This window comes from Pleurodeles waltl, chromosome 5 (assembly GCF_031143425.1).
Source record: "Pleurodeles waltl isolate 20211129_DDA chromosome 5, aPleWal1.hap1.20221129, whole genome shotgun sequence".
NCBI classification, from domain to species: domain Eukaryota; kingdom Metazoa; phylum Chordata; class Amphibia; order Caudata; family Salamandridae; genus Pleurodeles; species Pleurodeles waltl.
Window position 1 is genome coordinate 473,987,880 of NC_090444.1, and position 17,567 is coordinate 474,005,446.

Here is a 17,567-nt window from a genome sequence, read left to right on the forward strand (position 1 = left end):
GATAAAGCAGCATTAACTACAGATGCAAATTGACAATCCCCATTCATAATTTTTTAAAGAGATAAATGAAAGCAGCAGTGTTATGGGGATGGGAGCCATGGAATGTGAATAGAAAAACCTTTAAGAGGAAAGAAATTAGGGTATTTCTGAAGCTAGTTAAGGGGACTGGCTTTAACCAAGATGGCAGCAGATTTCATTGGTGTGGAAACGATAACCCCTTCGTTTGTGGCTGTTTCGACCTACAGGTTGGCTAGGCTTTTTTCTTGAGAAACATGACTGCCAGAGTGTTTAGTAAATAGTGTTTAAGTGCAGTGAAAGTAACCAAAAAGGTGAGGTGTGGTTCATGTAAGATCGGGTAATCAGCACTAGTGGGTAAATAGTTAGGATGTAATGGACGTAGGAGGGCTGGTGAACCCCAGTGCAACCCAACATGCAGGAGAGGAGAGCACACTACAGTCTACTATTTACCCCTTTGCTAACAACTACTAATTCATTTAACTACAAGTCCTCATTTAGGCAAAAAAATACTTCTGCTCTCTGTACAGTATCCCATAAAAGTTCATAGGTCTGCAGTAGCAAAGATCTCCCATGGTCTTTTATTGAATTATCTTTTAAAGCAGAGTTGGCAAACTAACAACAAACAACTTCCCACAAAGCAGGAAGAAAACTAAAAGTAGGTTGAATGCTTGACAGGAGAGAGGAATGCTCAGAGGTATGTGATGTGTTGATCCATTTGTGGAGCTGCACATGTTTCATCAGAAGTTCAACACCAGCATACCATTTATTATAAGGGCTACTCGTTTAATGGAAGGATTCAGCTCACGCCATGTTCTTAGAAGTGCAGCCAGCTACCCTCACTTTAACAACATACAATCTAATACCACTCCTAAGAGATAAAGAAGGACTCCAACAGTCAAAGTACTTGCAAGACAACAATATCTCTACTCAGTATGTGTGGGACACTCCCTTGCCCGTTTTTCTTTCAAGTCTCCAATCACTCTAATGGTAATCAGTCAAGGTCAAACAATACCATACACCTCTACTCAGATTACACTACATTCTAATCAAGCAACCGTTCTCAAGTCATCTTTCCAACAACCTAAGACATACGCCATCCCAACGCGAGCCAGAGGCAATTGCCTTGATTTCCAGTGTAGTGTCTTCCCCTTCACCAAATGTTGCTGTTTGTCTGTGGTTATTTAGCTCATCACTCAGTCATTCTCAGCACCAGGTACGCACCTAGCCTAGACTCTCCAAGTCAATGTTCATGTGTCAGAAAGAAACTAGAAAAAAGGCAAGAAGAATTAGATTAATGGAAAAAAGCTCAAACAGACCCTTTGTTACTGGCCTCAGTTCCCCTAGTAAAATTCTGATCCTTCACATTTCCTGTTTTAAGAACAGAGAGTTAGACTTTCACCTTCTAAAAGGAGTCCCACTGGTGGGCTTTATAGACACAATATGTATGGCTTCAGCCCTATCTCGTCTAGACATATGTTTTATGCTTGTTTTGCCTGAACCAGGATGAAGTGTAAATCTAAAGTGGAAATTTACAAGATAAGCAAAATCATTTCCTTTAAATTCAACAATGCCAGGCCACCTCCTGTTTACCTGCATAAACTGCTAGATGCAATCCATGGTGTTTTATAAGCCCAAATAAAAGTAGACAACAGCCCTTCAATTTCCTTAAAAAACATTATCTGCAAGGCACAAGGTAGAGAATAAAAAATTAAATAGTGGCAATACAGACATACGAACTAGCGCAACCCACCCCAATATTGAAAGTGGCGGACTTGTCCACCTAGAAGAAAATAGCTTTTATTTTCTAAAGAGGTAAATAGTTAAATGCAAATAGATTGTCCACCTCTTCCGTGGCATAAATGGCAAGTTATATATATTAGGTCTTGTATTCACCAGAGGGCGAAGTATCAACCTCACAATTGCGTAGTAGAATTTCAGTTTTAAGCCTCTTGATTTTATACCAACCCATGGACTGAAATTGCTAAAAAAAAAAATCAAACACTATGTTGGGAGGCCATATCTGGGTTTAAAAACAGAGCAACATCTGCGTACAGCTTGATTTTTGTCATACTGACAAAAGGTGCTTCTACGCACTCCTGGCTTCTGATGGCAATCGCCAAAGGTTCAGTGAAAATAGGAAACAAAATTGGCAAAAGCAGGTGCCTGTCTGGTGCCCCGCTTTCTTTTGCATACACCAATTTCATCGGAGCTTATAATTACCCACACTGTAGCTTCCTCATTAATTATAGAAACCACCTGAATAAAAGTAGTGAAGAACCCAAACTTCAAGGATAAAATACAGACTCTTACAGTTGACCAAGTCAAAAGCCTTCTCAGCATCTAATAAAAAAACATGTGCTAAAATCTTTGAGTTTAAAATAGTCTAATGGCTACACAAAAAAAATTGTGTTTGTTTGACAGCTGCCTACCTGAGATGAAACCAGATTGATTTAGGTGAATAAGAGCGCCCACTACTCTGTTCAGTCAGATGTCTAATAATTTCATGACTTACAGTCTGTGTTAAGGAGACTATAGGCTGGTACAAATTAATGTCTGTGTTTTTTTGTTTTTTTTTGTTTTTTGTTTTTTAAAGCTTGCCACTATAGCTATGATAAAAGATGAAGGAAAGCAAACTCATCACCTCTCCCCCAAGCCCCTTTTCTCTGGCCTGCCAGGCCAGAAACCTCCATGTGTATTTGCTATCTTCCTATACTTTTTGTTGGTAGGCACTGTTGGCTCTCTCAGAGTAGTAATCCTGCAGTAATAGATTTGATTTACCTAAGCTCCCGTTTGTTCTTAATGATGTTATGATGCAAAGCTTCTACATAAGCTTTCTTCAAGCCCTGCTCCAATTCAGGCATCCTACTTGTCAAGCACTTTCTTTCCGATATACACTGAGGTTTTTTGAGACCGTATGGTCGCTTTAAAGGCGTCTTACAGTTTCTAGACTGGCTGTTTGCAGATTAACCTCAAAGTGATAATCTCAGTTTCAATCTCGTTGGCCCAGTCCTGGTCATCTAGCTTTACTCTGCTGAAAGTCCACCTAGCACCTGATTTATCTGTCCACGTCCCTAAAACTGATACAATGACTAGGGAGTGGTCTGATGACCCCTTGTCTTGAATAGAGGGACCTAGCTGGAGCTGCTCTACTCGGCGCAAACAGAGTCAACAAGAAGTAAGCAGTGCTGGGGGTGGGGGGGGGCACATGTGCAACGCTGGTTGGGGGTGAGAGTACCTTAAGGTCATTGACACAACCAACAAGGAAGTATGGTCCGACTGATTATGCTAGTAAAGTCGCTGAGAGGAGAAGCCAAGACCAACAGGACGACCCCTAGTGGGAAGCTCACTCGTTTGATGGAAAGTGGCCTGAAAGGCTCTAGCAGTAGCAGGCTAAACACCACCAGAAGAAACATGGCGGAAAAGATGGAGCAAAGGCTATTGGTAAATTGGCCAGGGACAGAGGTGGGATCCTTAGACCTGGGTGGGGAGGGTCAGGGCTGGAGCAGGCAACAAGATTCTCTGACCCAGATTCCAGAAGCTAAGGACAAAGCATGTGGCCATATGTCCTTGACAGGGCGAGTTAGCATTTAAGATGGGGAGGTGTGGCTGTCTGCTCAAAGCGCTGGGAGTGCAGCAAAACTGGAATGCATAAGCAAAAAAGCTGGGTTAAAAACTGGTACGATCAGCTAGAGTGATGAGAATCCGAATGACTTCGCAACTTACTGTTATAGTCCGACTTAACTGGTGATAGCCGGGTTGTGCAAATCAAGTTGGATCATCCTCAACCACCAAACTTGTGGAGCTTTTCCTGCTCTTCCATAATAAAGTGAATGCCCTGTTCAGTCCCTATGCACAGGGCCCGGAGTCGCCTTCTCTCCCTCCCTCAAACATAGTTAAGTTCCTAGGACAAGTAGAAACTGCTGGACAACTCCCACTGTGTACGGAGGTTGTACCAACAGCCGAGGGTCAGTTAGACCGAACACCAGGGAATGGTTGTACTCTATGGGAGACATCAAACCTGACTGAGATTACTGGTCCCTTGCAAGGGATTCTGGTGGAGATTCTGGAAGAAATGAAATCCATGAAAGTCATGCTACTGCAGACCGTAACTTCCACCGAAAGGTGATTTTGTTGGAGAGAAGAGTCAGAAGCATTTGGAAGTGGCAGAACCTACGGAAGGTAGCAGAGAGTAAAATAATTAATACTGCTGATAAAATCCCTTTAACTCCATTCCCAAAAGGATCAACAGTCACTGTGGTGTCTGGATGGCCTGAGATGGCTGCATTTGAGGGGACAACAGACCTGGACTAACCACATAACTTTCAATATTGTTGGTGGAACGGACGTTCAGGGGAGACCAGGAGAGTCCTGAACAACTGTAGTAAAAGATGAAACCTCCCCATAAGCCGGGCAGATGGGTAGGCAATGCACCTGTCTGCTAAGTATCTAGGTCACTCACGGGTGGCGCAAGGTAATTAGGCTCAATCATCATCCACAGGCCCTATCCTACATAGCAAAAACACCAGAATGTGAACAGAAAATCTCCTAGTGGGACAAACATAGGGCACTGTGGCGGTGTTCCCAATAGTGTTCATCATTAAAATTTGCACTGATCAACTCCTTTGCAACACAGATGATACTTTCCCCTATCAACTACTTGGCTAGCACTGGATTTAGCTCCAATGCCAACACTGCTTTCAGCATCAAATTTGGCCTTGAAGAAGGGCCTCAACAAATAAAGGATGGTGATCTAGATAGTTTAGACATCACCATATGTAGCAGTGCAGAAGCATATGGAGATACAGCATTAGGAAATATTGCTGTTGACACGCCTTCAGGAACTGCCACCCTGCTTACTGAAGAGTAGCCCAAGGGCAGCAGAGTTGTTCTGAAAACAGCATTGCTAACTGGAAGGCCTCAATCAGTTTTTAGTCAGAGGGAGGACCAGCAAACTACTGTTGCATTTTCTCAGGCCCCAGGGTGATTTGAAGAAGTCAGGCATCGGGGAACAACGTTGGTCCTGGGTCAGGAACTGACTGCTCCAAGAATGAGAAAAATTCTCATTCATTGGATGTTTTTGTGAGAAGATCTCTTACCAGAACGTTCCCTGAGACGTGGCTTACCTTTGAGAGAGGAGGGGTTATTGGAGATTACTCTGCAGGCACTAGTCAAAATAAGCTTGATCTTCAGCTCTCTTCAAGTGCATGGAGGCACAGGAGCCGCAGTCCTTGACGTTCTGTCCCCTCCACTGACTCTGTATAGTCTACATGCAGATACGACATAACCATCTTATTGATGCATAATCCACAAACTTGAGATCGTCTCGCAAAGACATTTTACCTAGGTAACATGGAGTCCTTGGGAATCTGTTGGTAAAACAGAATGCATGCATCGGACTACCAAAATGAGGCATCAAAAAACAGTAACTGATGTCAGCACGCTGACTGGTGTCTAATATACTCTGATGACGTCAAGTCTGTAAGATGAGTTGAGCCACCTGGTGGCTGGCACTGGAGAGTCACCATTGGGAAAAAAAAAAAAAACTCTCCAGACTAGTAAAACGTCTGTAAGGAATATTCATAAAATGAGGAATTTGCAATAAGATGTATTCATCAGGAAGATGAGATTCAAGAGGTAGGTTTAACAACGAAGCATTACATAACATAAAACTGTAGAATCTCCCGCCCGTTGTCTATTTAGGCCTGGCTGATTAGCTAGGTTAGCAACGCCGAGGAGTAAAAAACAGAAATGCAAGAAATCGGATAGCTATGGCTTGCAAACTCTAACAGAAAACTGCATGCAATAGGCAACTTGATAGCCTTCGTCTTACTGCTCCCCAATAAGAAATTATTTTCTTCCAGACTGTTTTACGGACTCTTACTTTGGTAGGGAAAGGATGTAAACATCAAATTATAGCAGTACTGAAAACAAATGTTACTGCACTTAGTGAAGACCTTCACTGCCATTTATATCGGAGTATTTTTAATTTCTGCAGATTCACAGTAAATGCAGTACATTTTTATTTAATCCTTCCAAAACACCGAACTGATAATTTCATTTATACCACAGGTCACTAGTTTCCTGGCAAAATGAGAAATGTTCCGTAATACCCGCAAAAATAAAAATAGATGTTCATATATCTTTATTTATATAAATAAAATTGAGATCTAGCAGACATGTTTATGCATCGGCTTAAGGGTTATTGTCAAAGCAAAAATATATATATAGTCTGGGATGCTGAAGCAAATGTAACTTGGAAAATGTCAAAGGAGTTATTTAATATTTCGTAGTGTATCAGCCAATGTAATACCGCCTAGAAGTCTTTGAGCAACACAGGAGGTGGAAGCAAAAAATAAACAGATCCTTATTAGGGTAAAAGGCGTCCAAGGACACAAGTCTGGCCAGACGTGGAAGCCAACACTTGGAGTGAACACTTCACAAGCTGCACATCCATATGGAATACCAAATCCCAGTGCAATGTAGCCATGGCAGCTTTTCACAGCACACGTTTGACAGAAAGTCTCATGAGGACAGTTAAAATGCAGTCTAGAGAGGAACTGTGGGTGGTCTCATGGCCAAATTCCATCGCATTAGCAAACTGTTACAAAATTGAAGCGTACAACAATCTAGACAGACTAAATAAACCATGTACTTTTTTGTAGTAGAGAAGAAAATGTAAGTCCTGTGCAAGGAAAGACAAGAATGAAGGAATATGATAAATAATAGACACAAGATTTTGAAAATGGCAATGTTGATAGTTTTCTCGGTGCAAATGGACGTAAATATAAGTTACCAGAAATACAAAACAGTAAAACTGACGAATGTTTGTGACAGTCTGTGCAAAACCGATGTTTTCCATTGTCTTGTAGGTTGGCCAGTATTTTGTGTTTTTAATCCCAAGGAACCCCCTTGTTTCTCCCCCCCCCCCACCCTTTGCGACAGATCGGAGGTTCCCTAGGGGCACTTTTGCATAGCCCCAATACCTGCGATACTGCAGACTGGCCTTACCACCATGTGGTTTCTAATTCCACCCAGTGCTGGGTCAGGTTGTGCGTCAGCATCTACCAGTCCCTGTAGTGCAACACTTGCCCATGGGTGATGGATACCTACTGCCATCACATACAGGGACTACTGCCATCACATACAGTGACCAGTGACAAACAGGTCCCAGCTATCTTTGTAAACAAAAGTAAATTGTGTGCATTACCGGCACTTGTTTTATTATAATAATCGCAAACATTAGAGAATGTATAGCAGAAGACTGATAGGGATCACCCTTCAGTAACAGACACTTTTTTAAAGTATAGAATTGTGACTGGATGTTGGTTGCTGCTCTCAAGAGGAAAAGGGGAATGCCCATGCCCCGCCATATTCCTCTCACCTTGTCTCTAGGTCCTCCTCTTAATCTGGCTTTAACCAAGGTTTTACCAATCACAAAATAGAACAGTGCAATTCTGGTTACTTTGTGATTTCTGGCAACACTCGGTTTATTTCGACTCTGATTCAGTCTACCTGCTCTTGTTCCACAAAGAAAAATATGTTGCTTTCTGAAGACTACAAAAGCCCCTTCTTTTCTCTTGGCAGCCGCTGTTTTGCTCTATTTATCCTCCGCTCTGTGCCACCTTTTCTTAACTCTACACGTTTCCCCTGTGTGTTCCCACACAGCTATTCTCAACCGCCGCCCTACGATTAAGTCCCTCCGTTCCCCTTTCTTATCAGCCTCTGCTTTCATCTGTTCCCTCTGCACCTTTGCTTCTCCACTCACAGGCCCCTGCTGGCCACCTGAGTCAGCTTATCAGTCCTATTTCTGTGCACTCCTTTGACTACAATCAAAGTGCCTTTGTTGAGTGATAGACTAGTATTTATAGAGACAAACTGTGATTTTGTTAAATCTAAAAGTTTGTGAATGTTGTGCAATTCTGCCCACCATTAATAAACTGTAGTGCTGCAAGACCTTTTTTTTTTCTTGCCACCCTCCTGATCACCTCACTCCGTTTCATTCTTTCTACCTGCTGTCACAGGCAGAGGTTGTGGATCAGAAAGCTGAATGCAACTTTCCTCTAGGTGCACTCATTTGGTGATTGCTGGGCAATCACTTGGCTGTGTCTGCAGGCGAGCCATAGAGATGGGTGGTGAGGTTACATGTCTCTCTCAGTTTTACAAGCCCCCCAGCACCGCTCAAACAATGAGAGCAAAAATGGAGAATGAGCCAGGACAATGCAGAAACAGGAGCACATTCAAATCCACTCTGGAACATTACCAGCAAATGATATGGTCCACCAAAGGCACTGGTCTGGCAGACCGCATCGATGCTAGTATCAATAGAAGCAACGAAATGTTCACCATTGTAAAAGATTTCACCTCATCACATGCTGCCTCCAACTTTATCGCCCCCTCACAAGACGTCTGCAACTATATCTCATAATCCTTTAGCAACAAAAACACTGATATTACTGCAACTTCGACCAGACCAGACAGACCTCATCAAATGCCTCTCGAACAAATCCAAAGAACATATGCTAACCACGTAGCCAGTCATCACCCCAGCAGAATTCGCGCTCCCCATCACATATACTAAAAAAAAAAAAACTGCAATCCATCAGCGCCATGCTCACACCCATTCTGAATGCCACCAACTCTTCCACAACCTTCACAGATGCTTGGAAACATGCAACTGTACTCCCTTTGCTGAAGAAATCCTCTGTAGACCCTCCAAGGTTCACCATCTACAGACTTATCTCCCTGCTACCATTAACTGTTATATCAAGGCTCCCCTCCATCAACCATGATAAGATTCCAGTGAACTGAGAAGATTCCAGAGGATTAATTATTCTGCCGCTCCTCCTCAAGAATCCCCAAGAATCTGAAGACCTGGCTTTTCTAGTAGTCTGCCTACGACCTAGATTTGGCTAGACTCACACCTACTCAGTGCCAGGATACCTTCCCTGGTGACTGTGCACTCTACAAATCTACAAAACATAACTCCCACGTGGCATCTCAACCCAGGTGTTGAGGTGAAGGGTGACTTGCTTGTTTTGGCTTGGAAGATTTAGGACCAGAAATGTTGCCCTTTTTCTACCTACAAACCTTCACGAGGGGCCATCTACATCCACAATTATGCACACAAACTCACAATACATACCTTTCACTCACAGCAAAGAAATCAATCCAGCCACCACTCTCAACACTGGATAATTCTACAAAACACTTCTACATAAGCTTCTAGCTCTCCATCCACACAAAGGTCCCTTCACTCCTAAACAAACACTAAACTACATTCCAAATCCCATCTTGTCAATACAACCGTGAACTCCCACTGCACACATCCATAATCCCTTCAAGCAGACACACATTGCCTTTTCACACCAAAACCTTCCACTACCCTTCCCCTACTCCAGTGTCCATGCTCAGCTCTTCACTCAATCTTCTATTATACTGTCCCCTTGCACCACCCCCTCTTACTTTCATCCAAAACCCAGAACAAGACACTTTCTACAGTCCCCTCAAACACTAAGGCTTCCTCTTCCCCCTACTTGGACCGCAACCCTCCTAACTAGTTGATTCACTCATGTTCCACAGAGACTCTCCTTAACAGTCACACCCCACCCTCCAACATTCGCACCTTCCCAGTCCTTCACGTTCAAATCCTACATATGAATTCACTACACCAACCTCTGACATTATTATCCACTGAAGAAAAAACAAGCAACTTTTCCTTTTTCAAATAACATAAGAACTCCAATTCAATTAAAAATACAGATGCATCCACTGCGCTCTTCATAAGTGAATCATAGCTGGAGGAAGACATGGCACAAGTATTGCATAAAACTGTTCAACAAGGCTATCAAACTGTGACAGAAAACCATAGACAAAAAGAGCCGGATTAGCAATTATATTTAAGGAAACCACAAATCTCAATAAAGTGAAGGATGTTTCTTTACAAGGTTGTGAGGACAACGGTGTCAGATGCTACCCTACCGCAACCTTCGCCTGTAACTTTGTCATTCTTTACAGACTGCCAACTACCAATGGGACATTCCCAGACACCTTTCTAATCAGTTCAAAACTTCTTACACTATATTCAAACCTATCCATCCTTGGTGATCTGAACAGATCGTCAGTTTGACAAAACCTAATATGCGGCACCCTAGAATGATCCTCATTGGCCTAGGCCTAATCAACCTATATCAGGTCATCCCAAAACCTACACACATTGCAGAACACCTTCGATGTCATTTTCACCAACTCAGACCTAGTCAAATTCTAAAGGATTACTCCAGTCATCGTGTGGCCTTGCCACCACCTGGTACTCTTCCTACAGAAAACACAAACTTGACTTAACTGCAACTACACTCACCTTAACTGCAACTACATATAAACCTATAAATAAACTGAACCTAGAAGACCTAGAAACCCAGCTTTCCTCCATCAAAGATCTGGAAACAAAGGCAGTTAAACTATGGAGGTCTCCATGAATCTTTTGATATCTAAAAACACAACTAAACCGGAGAAAGGAAATCAAGCTCCTTGGAAGAATGCAGAATGAGAAAGACAAAGTAATGAGTTGCTAGGCATAAACGCATCTAGCTTAAAAAAAAAAAAACAACCCTAGTGACAAAATATGCTCACAAAGACATCAAATGTATAAGTCAAATTTTAAATACCAGCAGAATTTTGTAAACCAAAATATACAGAAGGAACCCATCTCATTTCTCAAGATGTTTCTTGCAAGCTGGCACATCATTACATAGCCAAACCAGACATGTTTGTTTCTGATTTAACCCACAAGAAAACCAACAGGACTGCCCATTAACAATAATTCTCCCCAGGGGTATGTTAACACAACCTCTACAGTCCTTCAAACAGCTATTACCAACTGAATTTCTGGATCTTGTCAAAGCAAGCAGGCAGTCTGGTTGCCCCACTGACCCATGTCACAAATCTTAAAAAAACATTCTTTTAAAGACTTCAGTCGCAACCCCAGTCAGAACATTGATAAACAACTCCTTAACAGATGTTTTTCCAGAAAACAAACAAAAAAAGGCATCCATACTCCTGTGATTAAAGAAAACAAACCTAGACAATCAAGACCCGAACAACTATAGACCTGTAGCAAATAGACCATTCCTGCTAAAATGTTAACAAAGGGCAGTCCTCACCACAATGTCAGTTCATTGAAGCCAAATCCCTACTTTCAGAGTACCAAACAAGATTACGTCCAGGAAGAGACCCTGAATCTGACGTAGTCACCATATGTGAAGAGCTTAAAACACAGTAGACCAAAATGGGGTTGCTGCTCTATTTCTCTTGGACCTTTTAGGTGCCCTCAACACTGTCTCGACTGAGCTAACATAGAGGGTAGTACTCTAGCTTGGATAACATCCTACCTACACAGCAGAACAAAATTTCATCCATAGTCCTACCTTCTCATCCAAATCCTACAGCATAAAAGCAGTAGTTCCTCAAGGCTATCAGCTCACCCATGCTTTTCAACATCTTCATGAAATGATTACTGAGAATGATTAGTTCACCTGCTATAACTACGTAGATGACACACTGATACTTCTTAAATTAGAAATCCTTAAGGACAAACTCCAAATTTTTGGTTGACTCTGGGCCATTGATCAGAGAATGGCGTGCAGTCACCTCAAACTGAATGAATTCACAAATAAAATACTCACCTGAGGCGACTGGAAAATGTATTACCCTCCCTGCACCTGGACTGACAATGTGGGACCACCATCAAATATATCCAAGGAAGTAAAGAACCTTGGAATTACCACTTCGAGCTAAAAAGGAATGCCCGAGGGGATAAGGAAGCCACATTAGGGTTTCATACAGTGAAAACCTTGTGACATCTTCCTGCACTTATGACCCCCTACAATATCCAAGTGACAGTTTATCTGTCCTATTAAAACTTGTTTACTCTAATGGCCTGTATCACGGCTTGCCTCTATTAACCATGAGAACATTCCAGAGAATTCAGAACTCTGTCAGATTACTCCCACATGCAAAGCCACAAGCAATTATCTCCCCTGCCTTGAGGGCCCTATATTGGTCATCAGCTGCTAGAAAATGCACCTTCACGCTGCTTTGTATCACCCACAAAGCAATAAATGGGCAAGGAGCACTTTATTAGGAATTAATTCACAAAATACATCCAACAAAGGAACCTTCACTCTAGACTGACACCATGTCTCAAAATTCCAGTATACAGGAAAAGAAAAACGGGTGGAAAATTCTCTATCCAAGCAGCCAGACTATGGAACTTTGCCCCCAAACATAAGTTTCAGAGAACCACCCGAGCTTCAGAACATCAGTCGAGAGTTGGGTCTTGACCAAAATACTCAGAACAATGTACAGCAATATTATGTACAAGACATCAAAACTATACACTTAAAAACAAATAAAAAATTATACATATATAAAATACATTTTGAACTGTGTATGTAGGATACACTCAATGGATGCATTTTTGCAACTTTGTATGCATTTACATGTATATACAAAGGCTTATTTTATGGGCATGTACATATGTGGAGATATTTAGGTGTAATTTGTATACGGATTGCACATGTAAGTTGCTATGTCAATTTATAAACAAATATTAAACAAATACATAACTAAATTGACATGTTCTGTGAGTCGGACGGCTAGGAGCCATCTGACGCCTTGGTGCTCGTGTGCTGGCAACAGAGGGATTCCCTTTTAAAAGAAATCCTCGGGAGATATGGAAAAGCTTCCCCATCTAAAAAGGCTGTTTCTTTTGTCTCAGTGAAATGAAGATCAGCGTGCGCGGCACACTAACGCCATTTCACTGAAACCAAAAGTAAAATGAGCCGATCAAGTCATTTCACTTTCACTGCCTCATTTGGCTATCTCAGCCCCCAGCATGGAGGTAGACTGGACCCCTGCTTGGGGTCGCCATTGGAGGGCGATCACCAAGCAAGGGTCCACCCACTAGACACAAGTGAGGGGGGCGGTCTCTTGGGCAAGGGATTTTGCTACCCCTGATTAAGTTGGGCATATTCAGTCTTTCTGCCCCTCCCCAGGGGAGCAGATGGTGCTTGCAGCTCCAGATATGTCCCCTGGAGGGGGAGGATGTGAGGGCAGAAAGCACACTAAGAACCAGGGATTTATTTTCTATATACTTCTAAGGGTGGGGGCTGCCCTAAATGGGTTTTGTAATCCCCCCCCCACCCCTCTCAAAAAGGAGTAGTCTTTCTGCCCTCACTGGGGGGGGCAACTGGGGACAATAGCCAGGATGGTATGCTTCACATGCACCCCAAACCATTTTCTTACCGACAAAGCTCTGCAAACCTCCAACTCTGCCTGAAATCATGCTTTTTCCCTACATTTCTGTGATAGAAACTTCCAGAATCTGCAGGAATCCACAATATTCCTGCCACCCAGCATTGCACAATCTGTACTGATAAAAACTTTGCCCCACTTTTGGGTCCTCCTCTGTCACGGGCACTTGGCCCACCTATACAAGTGAGGTAGCATTTTTTTTAATCAGGCGACCTGGGGGAATGCTAGGTGGCAAAAATGTTGTGGCTTCCCTAACATTCCAGAACTTCCCATCACAGAAATGTGAGGTAAATATGTTTTTAGAAAAATTTTGAGGTTTGGATGAGATTCTGGGTAACAGAACGTGGTGAGAGCCACAAAAATCACCCCATCCTCTATTCCCCTGGGTGTTTAGTTTTAAAAAATGTACAGGTTTACTAGGTTTCCCTGGGTGCCAGCTTAAGTGGGGCCCAAAAACCACAGCTACACATTTTGCAAAAAAAAAACAGATTCATTTTGCGTGGAAAAATTGGATATATCCATGTTGCATTTTGGATTGTTTTGTGTCACAGGCACTAGGCCTACCCATACAAGTGAGGCACCATCTTTGTCAGGAGACTTAGGGGAAAACACAATAGTATAACAAGCAACATTACCAATTTTCTTTCTCTGCATTTGCGCCTTCCAAATCTAAGAGTGTGTGTAGGAAAGAAGTCTGAGAAATGCCCTCTAATTTACATGCTAGAATGGGTACTCCCAAATTCAGAGATGTGCAAATAACCACTGCTTCTAAACTCTGTATCTTGTGCTCATTTTTGAAATACATAGGCTTCCTTGATACCTATTTTTCACTCTTGATACTTTACCAAATGAATTGTGGTATATTCCTGTCACAATGAAATTACAAGGTGCAGCTCAGTTATTGACTCTGGGTTAGCTTGGGTGCTTCAAGAACCTATAAGCCCTATACATCCAGCGGACGCAACTGTATATTGCTTTCAAAAATCTGCCATTCTTAGATAAAAGTTACAGATGAAAACTTAGACCCAAATGGCTGTTTTTTCAGATTTCTATATATTTTTTTTAATTTCAAGTGTTACTTTCTACAGGAAAACCTTGAAGGGTCTACACAAATCAATCCCTGCTGAATTCAGATTTTATTTTTTTTTCCTCAGGAATGTATAGCTTTCCGGGACCCACCACTGGTTTCACACCTATTTCTGTCACTAACTGGAAGGAGGTTGAAAGCACAAAAAATAGGAAAAATGGGGTATGTCTCAGTAAAATGACAAAACTGTGCTGAAAAATGTGCTGAAAATGTGGCTTTCTGATTCTAGTCTGCATATTCCTGAAAGCTGGGAAGATGGTGATTTTAGCTCCGCAAGCCCTTCGTAGATGCCATTTGCGGAGAAAAAAATACCAGATGATTTGTTCTGCAGCACTTATAACCCCAAGAAAACAAACTTTAGCTGTATTTTGGATAATTACTAGGTCCCATCAAGGGAAATCCACAATCCATGGGTACCTTTAGAATCCCCAGAATATTGTAAAAAACACAAAAAGGACACAAATTTGGCATGAGTAGCTTATGTGGACAAAACGTTATGGTGGCCGGAGCACAAACTAATCCAAATAGCCAAAAAAATGCTTAGCACAAGGAAGGGAGAGGGGTTAAAAAATAAAGGGTGGATATAATTTATATATAAATGTGTGCAAAGGTAATAAAGATAGAGGTATCTCACTATAGATTGACAATGTGTAGATGAGTGTCTGTATATGGCTGTGTTTTTCTTTCTATGATAACACATGTACGTATGAGTATGTGAATATGATTACAGGGAAGATAACAATATAACTTTTTTTTTAGATACAAAAAAAAAACTGCCTACGTACAATTGTGCTCAACATACATGTGTATGTTTTCCCCAAGTAAATATTACTACTTGTATGTACATATGGGTATAGATACTTATGGATCAATTCATCCTACAGAGGTATACTAAGTGCAATATATATTATGTTTGTATGTATACATATGATATGTATTTATTTAGATATGTGGGTCTATATACATATATATGTTTTGTTATTAAAAAATAAAATACAGAAAAAAAAAAAATTATTTGTTGTTTTATAAAACGCAAACACTGCTCAAGTGCACTGAAGCGGTTTAAATGAGTTCCGGGTGACATTACATAAGTCCGGATTAATTTTAAGCATGGCTGATCTAGTTATTTTCCCGGAGCCAACACCGGGTCTTACAACTTGTTTCTCAAAGTCAGCAGCACTGGCCAGTAAATCACATCTATATTTCTTAATTTATGTGTTTAGGTCATACACAAGTGGGTTGATTGTCTAGAATAACATATAGTGAGCATATCCCTTGCTGAAATAGCTTTGTGAAGTAAAAAATATAGCAGCTGCAAAAAATATTGGAAGGTTCACCCGGAGTCTTGATTTCAAATACTTGCAAGGGTGTGTTTTAAAACTGGACTGATGGACATTCTTCAGCACCTTTGCACCAGTGGTACTGGAAGTTTTCAGAGTGAAGTACTGACATAAATGTTACATCACTGAAATCTCAGGGATTCTGAAAAATCCAAGCTTCACACAAAGTGCAGCAAATGTATTTCACAGGAGAGTGGGGTAAGGGTGTAGTACGTAACCTGGTGGTGCATTCTGGAGTACACGGTCACAAATACACTAAAGCATCATACAGTAGCAAACTCATTTGCAGACTACATATTTTTCATTGAAATGGCCACTAAATTTCTACAGGTATAGTATTACTGATAAAACTATATAGCACACAAATGATAGTGTAAGGAAATCGGGTTTCAGTGAACATCTATCATTTGTGCATCACCAGATAAAATGGTCTTGATTTGCTTTGATCCAATTAAAATCTTTGTTTCCATCACACTTCAGAAATACTAAAAATGTGCTTCATTTTTGCATTACTACCTGCACTTTCTTAAATATTTGTACAATTCATTTAACATTGTTACAAAAAATTGTATCTTACATTCTTTCCTCTCACTTTCCTTGTATTTCAGGGATAGTCACTAAGTGCACATTAAAAACTCATCTCAGTTTGCAGTTAGAAAAAGAAAAGTAAATACCAATCCCATGTCAAAAAAATAAGGAGCAATTTGTGTCAGAACAGATAGCTTAAACCTGACCTCAGCCTTTGAAGCACAGCAAATATGACAAGATGAATATAAAATGTAAAGGCATCTTTATTTATTGCTCTTTCGCTAACCCACCCAAGAAAAAAAAAAAACTTTATTGCAAACATTGCAGTGATATTATCAAAGAAGCTATAGAAGATGTCATCAATGATATATTATGTAGAGTAATTAGCTGTGCATGGCGAAGGCGCTAGTTATAGTGACCTTAGGGTGCGAGTTATAGTAACTTTAAATAACCAACTATAACTGCTGAATTTCTATGGTTTTGTATAAGTAAATTATGAACCTAATTATAACGTCCCTCTAACCTTTGGCTTTCAGTGAATTTTAGTTTTTTCACATCAAGTAATTTTAATGACTATACGTTATTCCAATCCCGCCACACACAGCCTTAGGCTGTGCGCTGCTGGTGTTAGTCACAGGGCATGGCCTGCGGCCAAGCCCTGTAGCTAGGTCCTTATAACCACCCAAACCAGCGCCACGCATGGCCTTTGGCCAAGCACAGGAGAGGTTGGCCCCAGGGTCGGCTTCTGTCAGGGAATCTGTGAACAGGTGCACAGTGTCAGAGTGGATCTGAAAGTGTGTGTGTGCAAGTCTATGAGTGGGGGCATCAGTGTCTGAATGGGTGTGTGAGTGGGCACGAGTCTCTGTGTGCATATACGAGTGAAAGAATTAGTGTATGAATGAGTTTGTGAATGTTTTTTGAATTTTCTTTTGCATATCCTCGAATATTCAAGGATATTCGTGAATATCATACATGGTGAAGGAAACTCATTTTAAACCCATACTTTGACCCTAAAACACCCTTATATCACACCCCTAGGGTCAGGGCACCTCCACCCTGACCCCTTACACCACTTATTTCTATTTTCAGCCCAGAGGACTCTCTCCAATAACAAAATGGTGGGCGCAACTTTCTAGTCAGGTTGAGCTAGCCTATTACAGTGCTTCTATTTGCGCGTGCATTCAGGAAAAATGTGCACATTTTTGTGATATTTGGGAAGGATCCGCGGCCCTAGATATACCAATTTATTTTCCCTTTAATATCTCCACAACTACTGAACGGAT

At 41.4% G+C, this 17,567-nt stretch overlaps 1 protein-coding gene across 3 annotated transcripts in view; it reads right to left on the reverse strand.

Annotated features, from left to right (window-relative positions):
• MTHFD1L (methylenetetrahydrofolate dehydrogenase (NADP+ dependent) 1 like) overlaps nucleotides 1–17,567 on the reverse strand; it is a 1,484,080-nt gene that overhangs the window by 969,347 nt on the left and 497,166 nt on the right. The gene's annotated exons all lie outside the window — the stretch shown is intronic.